The sequence below is a fragment of the Pinus tabuliformis genome, chromosome 9 (assembly GCF_031772625.1).
Source record: "Pinus tabuliformis cultivar Carrire ecotype Pingquan chromosome 9, CPIR1, whole genome shotgun sequence".
Lineage (NCBI taxonomy): Eukaryota > Viridiplantae > Streptophyta > Pinopsida > Pinales > Pinaceae > Pinus > Pinus tabuliformis.
This window is the reverse complement of record NC_142307.1, coordinates 1,209,860,529-1,209,875,027: the sequence shown is the minus strand read 5'-3', so window position 1 is coordinate 1,209,875,027 and position 14,499 is coordinate 1,209,860,529. Positions and strand designations below refer to the sequence as shown.

Sequence of the window (14,499 nt, the reverse complement as noted above, 5' to 3'; positions counted from 1 at the left end):
AAATTACTGTGAATTTGTAGGCTCTGTAACAGGGTTGCAGGCAACATTCTGAAGGACACAAAGATGAAGCGGAATGATTCAGAGGAATCATTAATGGTGTTAGAATCTAGTAGATGATCAGAGTTAAGCTCAGAGGAAGTTGAGCAGTGAAAGCGGAAGGCAGAGTGTTGAAGAACTGCGCAGAGGGTAAGAATGATTCGAAGGAATCGTAATGGATTCTTGAATCCATTTAAAGGGTCGAGTAATGCTCTGAAAGGACATTGGTTAATGGAGCTTGTGGAATTAAGCTCAAGTGGGAGTGAATTGAGTAGTAGAAGAGCTTTAAGGCAAAACCTTTGAAGAAATCCGAATCACAAAGGAAAATTGAAGAAATGGCGTAAAAATGCAAGTGAAAGGAAGATCTGTGAAGTGAAGGAAGAATGAACAATAGCCATTAGATCTTATAGATCAACAGCCAAGATCTAATCGCAAAGGAGGCAGAGAAATATCACATCGGCAAACTTTAACGAAGGAATGTGGTTTTGTAACAGTGAAGGTGGATTTTGGGCGGCCTCAAAACTGTAAGTAGTATTGAAGGACGAGAACTGATTCCGCTCATCAAACGACGTGTGGCAGCGGAGGTGAGAAGAGAAACTACTTTATCAGGTGGTTATAACCCATGTTTGTTGTCGTTTCGAAATCATCGGCGACCATTGGATCTACTAAGTGTAGATCAACGACGGAGAACTGTCGGCAACTTTATATTGGAAAGTGGAAGGTGTATGTGTTAAAGACCCGCCAAGGGAGCGATAGCTAATTGCGATAAAGGCAATCCTTAGGAAGTGTGCAGAGGCCATACTAAAGGCCGAAAGGTATGTCTTGGGAGCGTTTTCCTTTGTAAATGGTTTTATAAGGAAATAACGTCGAATAAAGGGTTTATGTGTAAAATATATATTAACCAATGTTTAAGAGGGAAAGGTTGATATATATGTGGGATTACGGGTTTTATAAAGGATTGAAGAGGGTTTTTATTCCCAACAGAAGGAATTATAAGGAAGGCTTTAGTAAAGTATTATATGAAGGTTACGAAGGGTTAAATAGTTCCAATAGGAGGTTCTGGCGGGATGATTGAGTTATGATACAAAGGAACCTATGATAAAGGCCTTAACCATGTATGGTTGGAGTTTTGACTCCTTTGTGAGTTAAATGCCTGTGACAGTTGTGTTTATGCATTGTTATGCATATTGTGGGTATAAGCAGGGGTAACCCTCCATCAATTTTCTTTCTTCAAGATCTACTCTATACTACAACATGCATTCAATCTAATTTCCAAATCAATGTTGTTAATTTCTAAGTTATAGAAGCCAAGCATGGAAAGGAATTTCAATCGAAAATTATTAATTTCCAAGAAATCATAAACACATATTTTTTTCTTGTTGTTGTAGACACTTCAACCACACTTCCCACAAGAGAGGTGGTGACCAAACCTGCAACTACAAATTCTGCAATATAATTCCTACTTAAGCAAGGAAAGAAATAAAATGACTTGAACAAAAACAAGAAAAGAATACAAGAGGGGCTAAAGCCTTTGGGTTGGGCCCAAACCCAAGGGTTTCAATCCTCAAAAGTTAACTTAGATGTAAGCCAACAATAAACTTTCCATTAACAGAAAATAAGAGTCACATACATCATATCAAATATGAAAATAACTGTGTCAAGCTCTTGGCTCTTAGTGGATATTCATATCTCCAACAAAAATTTGAATCTTAATGAGCCTTTAGGCTTGCTTATTTATACAAGAAGTGGTTGAGAAGCCGATCTCTTGGGAGAAGGACTGATTCTCTCCAAAATCTTGAAATTGGTGGATTTGATTCCCTTGGATCTTCACATGCACTTGGGTTCCTTGGCTGCCAGTGGAATTCGAGTTGTTGGTGAGGAATATTTAGTCTTTGGAGAGTTAATGTAGTGGAAAATCCTCCTAGATTCTCTCTAGATGCCTCCAACAAGCCCTGCATAGTAAAATCTCCACAAATGCTTCTTGTACCTGCATATTAATCACATTAGGCCATGAAATATGACAAGCACCCATTAATCTCCCTACTAAGCACATTATGGCTAAAAATGCAAATTAATGTGAGAAAAAGAGAGTTTAAGGGCTAGAAGATAACACAATGGGTCTTAAAATATACCTATTGGTGGGACCCATCAGATTGAACTAAGTAGGGGTGATGTTCAGATAATGCAAACTGGAATATACAAACACTGCATGACGAGAGTGACCAAGAGAGGACACGTACTTTGCTAACAGAAGGCCAAAAAACAATTGTGATGTCGTAAGAGGGAGGATTGTCTCATCATTGAATGTTGAGGAGTGGTTATTAGGGTCTTGATTTATTAATGAGAAAAGGATGAGACCAAATCTGAAATTATCTACCTTGATCTGAGAATCAAAATACCTTATCATAGAGCCACAAGGCTTGCAAATCCCTAAGGAATAATGCATTAGGATTAGGATTCATTGATAATAAGCATTGTTTCTGTCAAAGAGCATGCCATGTTTGCTAGTTCATCTAGCTCTTGGTTGTTAGCTCACAAAATGTGATACAATTCCGTGTTGTGGAAGACTGCCAATAATTCTTTGATTCTTTGAAAGTTCTTGGCAAGAGAGTTGTCTTTTGGAAGCTTGTCAAATTTTAAATGTTGAATCATTAAGAGAGAATCCCCTAGAATAATGAAATCATTCGCCCCTTTGTCTTTTCATATATAGAAGCTTTTGATGAGATCATAGGTTTCGGTGTGATTGTTAGACCGTTTCCCAAACCCATGAATACTTAACTTCAACATTTCCATCAAGATTAAACAAAATCCCTCCCCTCGTGTGACCCTTTCTCTCTCAATGTTAATAACCATCATCATTATCATATTCTATATACTAATAACGTATTTATATTATTTATATTTGTGTGATTCCAATATCTCTTTTTAATTTTGTTATATAATTATTTTTTCCTTTTATAAACCTATTAAATTCATACATATAATTAGATTTACTTACATTCATATCCTTCTTCTTTTATTATTAATATCGAAATACTTTAATCAAAAAATTCTTTATAAGATTGCACTGTTTTGTTTTAAATGTGAAAATAAATTCCATATTCACTCAAAGAAAAAATCTTATAAATATAAATTTATTATATGTAATATAATAAATATCCACTATTAATTATTTGTTTATTATATATAATATATCTTTTACTAATAATTATTAAATTGTAAAACTATATTTTAAAATAAATATAAATATAAAGATGCAAAGTCGTAATCATTTTAAGAATATCTTTACTTTATTTTAACACTATCACATAACAAATTCAGCTTTTGATAATAAGTTTGGTGAATATGAAAAATATATATACCATCATACACATCATTTTTACACCAAGATTGAAATTTAATCATTAAAAAATGATCAATATTGAAATAGTATTTTTAATAAATACTAGCATAATAATTATTATAAAATTATATATAGATATAGATATTTTATTACTAGTAAAAGGTATTTTAAAATATTTAATTATTATATTTTTATTTAAATAATTTAATAAAATAAATTTGTGTTTAGATTTGTTTATTATAATTTTGTTTTGCATGATTTTTTATTTTTTCAATTAATAATTGTAAAAATATTATTATTAAATTGTTAAGCCTAGGAGGGGAGTCTAGCTCGAGGGCCTTGGCTCTATCACTGTTTCTGCTTCGAACCTTTAGATGGGGATTGGCAGTGCGTCTTTGGCAGTGCGTCTTTACAGGTTCTGGATGCTCAAGTTTGCAGCGCTGATGCTGTGGAGATAGCCGTCCTTCCAATTCTGAAGCTACTCTTGCAACGGATTTGCCTGATACAGGTTGGTGCCGTAGAGTTGAAGAGTCATTGGGCAAGTTTTTGTTTAGATTGCTATGTGGAATTTTAGTTCATTTTTATATTTTTGTAAACTCTGCAATATCAAGAATTAGATCATAACTTGTTCCCCTACGTGGGTTCCGATAACTGGTTCAAGACTGAGCTCCCTAATATGGGGCAGTCTCCTTCTATGCTTATCTTGACAACTTTGCCTCTCTTCAGGGCAGTGTTTTGACTTCGGTCTTGTTGTAATTTTAACTCCCTTTATGTTAATAGATTAATCTTATTTAGAAAAAATAATAAAAATTATTATTATTTATTTTTATTGGTAATTCATTAAAAAAAAATCTATCAAATGCTTTTAAATTGTTAGGTATATGGCTGGTTAAGAATAAAGCCAATTTTAATGATCTTTTAATGTCTCAACTCAATCACTTTATTAAACTATTTTCCGAAGCCTCAAATAATTTATGGTAAAGGCAGGTGTGATTTTTTTTACAGTCACATTTTTTCATATCAAAATGTGACTCTGTGAAGGTTTGAACAACTTTGCAGAGTTAATGGGTTTGAAGTTCTTATTTATTTCCATTGAAAAAATGTTCACTCGCAAATTTTTTTAGGGATTTGATGTTGGTTATCAATTGGGTCATTGGTTCAATCAAATGTCATAATTTGGGATTTTTCTTCATCAATAAGATTTTAACAGATAAATCAACATCCAAACAAACTCCCTCTAAAAAACTTAAAATTGGGTCATGAGATCTAAATGATTTTACTTACATGTTTCTTTTGTTGTATCGATATATTATATGATACATTAATACAATATAATTTACAAAGCCAACGTTTTTTTTTTCACTCCGAACAAAAAACATTAACTCAGGTTGGACATGTATAAATGTGATTTTATTTCCGGAGGACAAAATTACACTCTTGCCAGAGGGGGAAAAAATGAAAAAAAGTGTTTTTATGTTTCCACAAGAGGGATGAATGTTCTTACTATCCATATCGATATATGTGTTTAATGATCTTAGCCATGAGTACTAATAACTATGATATTCAAACAATCACTAATAATAAATAAATAATGCAAAACAACCCAAATTAATAGTACTGATCCTATCACAACAGTGATTATCACCCTTGACGGATCCGCAGAATCCGATGACCAATTCTGCTCACTTCCCATCAGCCGTTACTTGGACGATAGTGAACAACAGTATTGAATGGAGTCCTCCAAACGGCCACTCGCATCGAACCTGACCTGAACATATTTGCCTACTCGTCACATTGATGGACATGCCGTGGAAAGATTCGACATTTATAATTTATTTCTGTAATGTAGGTGCTAAACTCCTTGTATACTCAAACTAACGAACAATATTGAATAAATCAGGATGGCCATCGTTCCAATTTCTCATGGAACGAGCCTCCCAGCCCTCATCTTGTCAATCCAGTAACCAAGAGACGACTCAGTATCCTTCGTACTGCAAAATCCATGATCCCTGCACTTCTCGGTGCTCGCCAAAATCTTGAACGGAAACTTCAAAATGACGTCCAGAAACAACCAATCTGCCAGATCCTGCATTCTTGTTGGGCACAGAAAATTAAGGCGAACAATCTCATCCCACACAGGCCTCTTATCACACATCATCTCCACAAGGCTCAGAGATTCGTCCACCATGTGCGCAGCCGGAGGCAATTGCAGTCCAAACTTGGCAGCCAAAACAGGCCAGAGCTGCTTCCAGGTGAAGGCATCCCCATTAACAGTATTGAACGCCTGATTCCGAGCTGTAACATCAGTGGCAGCCCACACTTGCTGCTCGGCAACAAGCTCCGCATCGGAGGCATCCATGTACGCCTCTTCCCAGCAGGCCCGGCTTCCCGGGAACACGAACGGCAACGCAAGAAACTTGCAGAGCGTGGCATAAACCGCCAGGCTTCCGATCACATTGATGAAAGATCGAGCGGATTGGCCGAAAATGATGCCTGGGCGGTGCACAGACCAGGTGAGCCGGCCTTCTTTCTTCTTGGCACTTTGCAAGAGCAGATCCTCCAGCGCATAATAGAAATTATAAGCGTTTGGCAGGCGAGGGGTATCTTCTCTCAGAGGAAGCTCCTGCAGCCCGGGCGGCGGGAAGCCGAGTGCGTGATAATGCTTTGTTCCCGTCTGCAGACAAATGTGCTTCAGGCCTCCGGCAGCGGGTAAGAGAGCATCGAGTGCATTGCAAAACATGTCGCGATTTTCTTCATAATGCTCCAATGAATCGTCTGCGAAATGGGCAGCCCAGGTGACCCAGAAAACATGGGTCACGTCTGAAAGAAGCGAGATCTTGGCAAGCGTCTCATCTCTGTCTGCCAAATCACAGGCTATGAATTGGATTTTGTGGGCGACTTTTTCTTCAAACCATTGATGCTGCAGAGGAATCCGGGCGATTCCATACACCTTCCATCCAGCCTTGACAAGAATCTGTGCAAGAGCAGTCCCCACTAGGCCTGTTACTCCCGCTATCAGAGCCACCTTCACGGACTTATCATCATCAATTTGCCCATTGCTCGTTCCTGTCAACGCCATATCCATTTCCTCTAAATCCAAGAAAATCTACGCCAGCGATTTTACACAGAGCACTGAATTTGTTTCTCAACGCCTCTCTGAATCATTGCCCCACTTCGTCGGAGCAACAAAGGTAAGTTATGGTTGGCCATGTCGTCCAATGAATTTAAATGGCTGGCTTGCTGTTGCGTTTTGAATTAACAAAGCCACATTATTTTGATTAGTCCTCCTAATTATTATTTTTCAGTATAGGGCATGGCTGTCTGGCTGGCTGCCATGAGCCTGTGATTGAAGAAGGTTACGTGGGTGTTTCTTTGAGATTTTAAATTTAGGGCAAGGTTGAGTGGAGGCGTGTATCTCTCTGCGATGGCGGCTGCTTTAATCCAATCCCATGCGATCCCTGCTTGTGTATTTAGTCAATGGTCTAATCCACCAGCGTTTCCTTTCGTACGCAACTTGTCATGCAACTGCTAGTAATATATATATATATATGCTTGCTTTTGCTGTTGCAAAAATAGTTGCAGGAATTTTTTTTTTAAGAACCAGGTAGGAATTGTTGCGGTGGCAATGTATTATGTTGGAAGACAAAGTTGGAATTAACGCACAGGTTTATAGTGCGTTTGGTTATTGTGAATAGCGATATTTCTTTGCTTTCTTTGCCTACTTAATTGGGAAAGTACTTCTATGTCATTTTGATGTTTCTATATATATATATTCATGGTCTGTTTCCACGCCATTTCGAATTAGGTTTAAACACTATTCAATTTAACTCTAACATTTTAACATTATTTTTTATATAAATTATAATTTTAAATAAACAATTAAATATTCAATACTGAACCAACACAATTGAATATTAAACCATTAAATATTCAACACTGAACGAACACAATTGAATGTTCAATGCTGGACAAACATGAAACATGAGTCGCAATAATCTGTGAAATGTGTGACAGGAATATGCTACAAGACAACTTGTCAACTTGTCGACTAGAAATTTTTTAATATTTGAATATAATGATTTTGAATCATTTATAAAGTGTGTAAAAGGGAATCTGTTACAAGTGGGCAAGTAGATATATATATTTTTTAAAATAATGAAATACAAGGTAAAAAAAAAGAGTTATTTTTATGTAAACTCATATATTAGGTTTAGAAACCATGTTTGTTTTGTACTTTTCAATACTAAGTACTTAATTAAAGTTAACCATTTTGATATCATTAAGTATTATTAATATATTTTATTTAATTTTGATAATATATTTATATATTTACTATATATAGTAATATAAGTCATATAATTTTTATTATTGTATTTTTAATTAATATAAATAATATATTTGATTTTTTTTTGGGATAAATAGATTTTTTTATTAATAAAAATATGTTTTATATAGTTTTATTTTCCAAGAGAGGACTAAAAATTAAGGAGATATTCCATATTAAGGAGACTCTAGGGGATTAAAGATTTCATGGAGGGAAAGGCCTATGACATTTGTATGACTTTCCTCAAACCGACTAATTGTTCACTGTCTTCTTGAATCGATGCCTTATTTCTCATGCATCCTTAGTTTTTGGCTTGTTCACTCAAGACCACCTTCAAATCCATTGTTTGAACCCTAAGACTCGATTGTGAGGAACCTGAACCCAATTGCTTTCTTTAAAGACAAGTCTTATATATAATCCTAGCCTCATGAGTTGACATGTCTTTCACATATTTTCCGTGTCATTCTTCTGCAAGAGTAATCAATCGTGGGTCATCCATATCTATATCTTCTACTAGGGCTTTTGCTTCAACTTCTTTCGGAGGAAAGCTATTCATTTCCTGTTCTTCAAGGGACTTCTGCATGACCTCTATATGGTTATGGGATTTACCTTCTCTTGATTGCATGCTTGATTGAATGTTGACTTGTTTTGGAGACTCCTTCTAAGAGTAGAGACACTGGAACCTATTTTTAGATCTAAGGATTTGGTGAGGATTTGAGGTACCCTTGGAACTCAAATTTCTTCTTCATTGTGGGAATTTTACCAAATGAGTTGTCTCTTTCTAAGTATGGATTTCTTCAAATGAATCCTTCGTATTCATTGGACAGTCCCTAACAAAATGCTTGTATTCACGACAACATCTGCATCTAAAGGGGATATCTTCGTAATATAGAGATTGCTTCCAAACAGTATCACAATAATAAACATCTATGGAGGCTGAAAGAAGTTGGGAGATATTCATGCAAAAACAGATGCATCTGTATGAAATGTACCTAACTCTCTTGATAGCATTTGATGCTTTGAAAAATTTTCCTATGGCATTGCAGTTGCCTTCAAGGGTTTCCTCCTCATAATATTTCTTAGGAAGAGAAAAGGGATGGACCCAAACCACTACTGTAATGCAATCCTCCTTCTCCATATTATATTTCTCCTTCCATAATGACATGAAGAGCCTTGCATTGTTGAGAAAATGTGGCCCTCCACCAAAAACCCTTGATATGTCCTCCAAGCTATAGAAAATAATCATAAAAAACCTTGGCCCCTAAATTTAAATCTATTTGACCCTATGGGTTTCATTTATTTCGAATCCACCCAATCAAGTTATTTTAAGGCCACAATTCAATAAATTTACAGACCAAAGAATGATCTTGCATATATTGGATATATTCTCTGATTTTACTAAATTTAACCTCGTATTTTAGATCTTGCACTACTTTTAGAAAGTAATGCCCTCGATTTTTAGCTTGCCATGATGTACCCAACAAAGGGGTTGTTATGAAACAATAAACTCCACTTTTTCCAACTACTCTATGAAATGGATGTCGAAAATGAAGAGATTGATGAAAAATACCAATAAATCTAGACTCATTATCAATTCTCAAAACAATATAGTGAAAAAAAGGGTAGAGCCCCCTCTTGAGGATCAAATTATAAACATATATGCAAAAATAAATATTAGTATTTGCAGATCAAAACCAAAACTCTAAAATATTATTAATAATAATGTGAATTATAATTTAAATGTTTTTATATTAGTTTATAAAATTTCTAATTATTATTTTTCAAATTGCATAGTTATATTAATTAATATTATTTAATTAAAAAATAAATTATAATAAATTTAATATTAATAATTTAATTTAAAAAATATATTTAAAACCAATCAAAACAAAGTATTATAATAAGTTTTTAATGGTTATAATTAGCATTTTCGTTTAACATGTAAAAAACAAAATTTTAAACTCATATAAAATCAAAATGTGGAAATGTCATTTCAAAATTTTATATCATTTGTGAGTGGAGTAATGAACTTAAACAAAAAAAGATGTAAATTAATTTTATTTTTTTCATTTCCATATGCTTATGCTTATTAATTTCAAATTTTTAAAATTAAATAAGGAAAAATGGAATTATAATCCAAATTTAAATTTAAATTCTTAAAACTAAAGTATACATATATATATTCTTCATATTTTTTTTTCCCTTCTGAAAAGAAACTTGTACTCTCATTTATATATAAATGAAAATGCATTTTGTAAATGCACAATTTTCATGTGAATCTTGTGTGGATCTGTCTCAATCCATGTGTGGTTTTCCTAACACAAAAAAATAAACAGATGAGTGTATACAAAAAAATATACTACTAATCTAGTGTATCAAGAAACTATAACAAGAAAAAAAGTTATTTTTTAAACAATCACTAAGTCATGTACAGTCTATACAAAAAAAATAATGTCATACAAAATGGCTGCAGTGCAACAATATAGCTATAATAATATACATAAAATCAAAATAGGTGCCCATCCACATAGGGCCAATGGAAAAACTAGATTTTTTTAAAGCTACAAAACTTTGTCACCAACCACAATCCATGATCCATGAGTAGGCGTTCTTTAGAAATCCAGTCATCGATCTTGTTCCTCTCCTTATAAAATGGAAACATGTGAAAGATTTGAAGAATAATATGATACAGTTAATGTCTCTGACAATATCAACAAGCAATAAATTCCTGTACTATTGAGTCTTGTTAATCGAGTTAACAACAACCAAAGAGTCCCCAAATTACTGAAGATGTGTAACTCTTTTTTAAATAGTGGAGTTTATAAGAGCACGACAAGCATAGATCTCAACTTAATTGTTTGACCCCCTACCCAACCCCATCTTAACAAGAAAATAATGATTTTCATTTAGATGTAAAACAAAACCCCCGCCATAGATGGGAAAACCCCCTTGGATTGCATGGTCAAAATCACCCCACAACCTTGAAAATTCAAGTTCCTCAATGACAACAATGCCATGTAGGGAGATCCATGACAAAGAATAATGAGAAAGTATTGCTAGGCCCTCTACCGCTATTTTTTCTGGGTAAAAAGGAGAGTCCAAAAATATCACTTTGTTCAGTGCAATCCAAATACCCTAGCTCACGATTGGAAGAAGCGCACAATAAACATATGTAGTCTTATCCACTATCCACACCTACTAGGCAACCAGAAAGGATGAACCAGCCCACTGAAAATTTTGCCTGAGAGTGGATTTACAAGAATTGCGTACCTAAACTGCAAAAGGACAATGAATGAAGAGATGTTCAATATATTCCCCATTGTCCATGAATAAATCACACCATCCCAATCCAATTTTAAACCAACACTACGTAATATCTCACATAGGAAACTTTCCATCCCTAATATCCCAAACCAATAGTTTGGATTTTGTCGGACACTTAGCCTTCCATAGAACTCCCAAACACTAATCTAAAGCATGTTCTTTCATATTCAAACTAATATATATATATATCCAATCTTTGGAGTATAGATGCCATATGGAGTATAGGCCCACACCAGCTCATCCACCCTATCACAGAGCCGAATGTGTGTGGAATGCAAAGCTATAATAAAATGAGACCATTGCGCCCAAATATTATTTTGTAAGAGTAGATCCCTTGGAAACTTCTAACCCTGTATCCACATAGTATTAGGCTTAGAAGCATCAATATGACCCAAACATAGAATGTCATAATCATGAAAAAAATTGATAACAGGTGGAGAAAGTATGTGTTACTCCAGATAGTTAAGCCAAAGATTATACCCAATGCATAAAATATAACCATTAGCAACCTTCCAACATAAAGCAGAAGCCACCAGATCGAAATAATGGAGAACTTCCTATGGGACCATGGATATATTATGCCTCGGCTTGCTAAAAAACCATGCCCAATCCTCCAGAGGGAGGAGCAATGCATTTCTCTATAATCACCCTTGTATAAAGACTCTAGGTGGAGAGAAGCCTCCATGCAATTTTAGCAGCAAGATATTTTGAGAATAAGAAGATGCTTTGAGTCCCCAACCCTCAAGGAGTTTCAAAACTACCAACCTTCTCCAATGAATGCATGGCAATATAAATTGATCCTTTGAACCTTCCGACAAAAATTTGAAACAAGACCTTTGAATTCTATCAAGGATACCATTAGGAAACTTAGCTAAAGACATCCAATAATTTGTAATTGCTTCTAGTACCGATTTGACCAAGACCATTTTGCCTACTAGGGACAATAAATGAAAGCACCAAACAATGAGCTTTTTTCTAGGGCCAATAGCTAGTGCCAATCAACTTTAAGATAATTGTTCGGTTTTAAGTATAAGCCTAGATACTTGAACCTGGAATCCAACTCCAAAATTTCATAAGGGAAAGTAGAATAAACATTTACAATCTCCTACAACACTTAATTATGAACAACAATGGAAAAAAAATTGTGATTGATCACCATACCCATTGCAACCTCGAATAAAATCAAAATCGCAACCAATTTATTTAGATCATAGCCCAATCCATTGCAAAAAATAAGTATGTGATCAAATAATAGTAAGTGTGTGATGGACAACAACTGAGCAACCACCACACCTTGAAATTCCCTTCTATGAACCGCATTCTTGATCATAAGACTATTATTAGAAATAAGCCTCTTCGTGGGGGAAACCTCCTTAACATTACACAAATGAACAATTCTTGGATGATACAAATGACAAGACATCATTTCGATGTATAGGAGTCTATGGGGTCATAATATAATTAGAGCCAACATAACAATAATTATGTAAAGGCACAACAATAACAATAGTGGGCTTCTATGGGGCACAATAATAACAATAAGGGGTTACAATAGTAGTATAGGGACCTAACATGCCCCTCTCCTTCAAAAAGTGTTGTCCTCAATGCTTGAGTAGTTTTGGATGCTTCTGTATAAAATTATCATCCTTCCATGTGGAATCTTCAGCGGGTAAGTTCTTCCACTTGATGAGATACTCTGAAATTGGTTGATTTCATAGTTGTCAATTTCTCGATTCTATGACTGCTTCAGGTTGCAATATTGTTTTTCGTTCCTTGTCAAGTTCCAGTAGTATTGTTTGAACTGGGGTCTTCTCGAACTTTTGAATGAGTTTGCACCCTGCTTCGTCATTCTTCCATTCATCCCTTGTTTCATTTATCAAATTTGGTTGGATAATTATACCAACCTCTAACATTTCTACAACCATACATTCAATTTCACTCCTTTGGGCATATAGATATCTGTAAGGCCTGATGTTTGGAGGAAAACCTCCTGGAATCCAATGAATAACATGATCATGATCAGGAATAGGTGGGAGGCCTTTGCGAGTCTCAAATACCTTGGAATGATTGTCCAAGGTTTTTTGGGGATATGGAGAAATATATGATTTCAATGTGGGAACCTCTAGCCAACATAATTGCACAATTACGTCTCTTTTTTCTTTCTTTAGAAGCTTTTTCATTTTGTTAGAGCTAATTATGTTTCTTGGTTTCCCTGTGATACCCCTTAATTCAACTTCCTTTCCTTCCAAATAAAATTTCATGAAAAGTTCTTGAAAATTAAAAGCTATTGTACCCAAGGATTGTAGCCATTAGACTCCTAGTACAACATCAACACCACCCATTGGAATGGAAAACATTGGGCTATTCAATGCATATTCTCCCATGGATAGCTTGATATTATGGAACTTTCCAGAGCAATTTAATTCCTTGGCTATCTTACAATTAATAAAATTATGCGTACTACTCAAATCAATCAACACTATTACCTTTTTCTTCTTGATATGCCCTTCTATCTTGAGAGTTTGAGGAGTGGTAATTCCGGCCAATGCATTACAAGATATGGTTGGATTCATTTCTTCTTTCTCTGGGGTTGGTTCTAGTGAGTATCCTTTTCTTTTGATATTTCTTAATCCTTTTCTTCTTGATATTTCACTGCTTCAACCTTCCTCTTCTTGGTATGTCCTTGTATCTTGAGAGTTTGAGGAGTGCTAATTCTTGCCAATGCAGTGCAAGATATGGTCGGATTAATTTGTTCTTTCTTTATGGTTGGTTCCTGATGTATATCCTCTTCTTTTGATGTTTCTTGATCCTTTTCATCATTAGGAGGCCTTTACTGTAGCATCTTTGTCCCACCTTCCTTCAAACCTTCCATGTCTTTCTTTAAATCTTCGATGCCTTTCTTCTAATATGCTTCCATACCATCGATATCAGCTTCCATGGCATAAATAAAACTATTTATCTTTTTCTTCTCTAGAATATCATTTACCCTTATATTCATTTTTTGAAAGTCCTCAATGTGCTCTACCATTGGACCCTTTTGTTTGAGATTTATCAATTGGCTAATGAAGGTGTTGCTCTTTGTATCCTCATAATGTGCTACCATTTCCTCCATGAAAATTGACCATGTTACAAGTGGTTTACGAGAACAAAGCCCTTTATACCATAAAAATTGATTCGGTTCTAAATAATTAGATGAAATACATACCTTTTGTAATAATGGTACACCATATAGATCAAAATATTTCTCCATCTGTAGTATCCAATTTACAGGATCCTTGCCATCAAACTTCCTCATCTTGCTTTTTCTTGATTTTAGGATCTCGATCTTCAAACGACTGTCACTTTGTAATTTTGGATCTTTAAGTTCTGAAATTTCAACCTGTAATATCCCTCTGAGTTCTCTTTCTAACTCTGTAAGTCTCATCGCAATTGTATTCTCGAAGAAAGATTTATTCCCAATCTCCCGCGATGA

At 34.9% G+C, this 14,499-nt stretch overlaps 1 pseudogene; it reads right to left on the bottom strand.

Annotated features, from left to right (window-relative positions):
* Positions 1-5,300: 5,300 nt before the first annotated feature.
* Positions 5,301-6,464, bottom strand: LOC149152893 ((S)-8-oxocitronellyl enol synthase CYC2 pseudogene; annotated as a pseudogene).
* Positions 6,465-14,499: the final 8,035 nt, after the last annotated feature.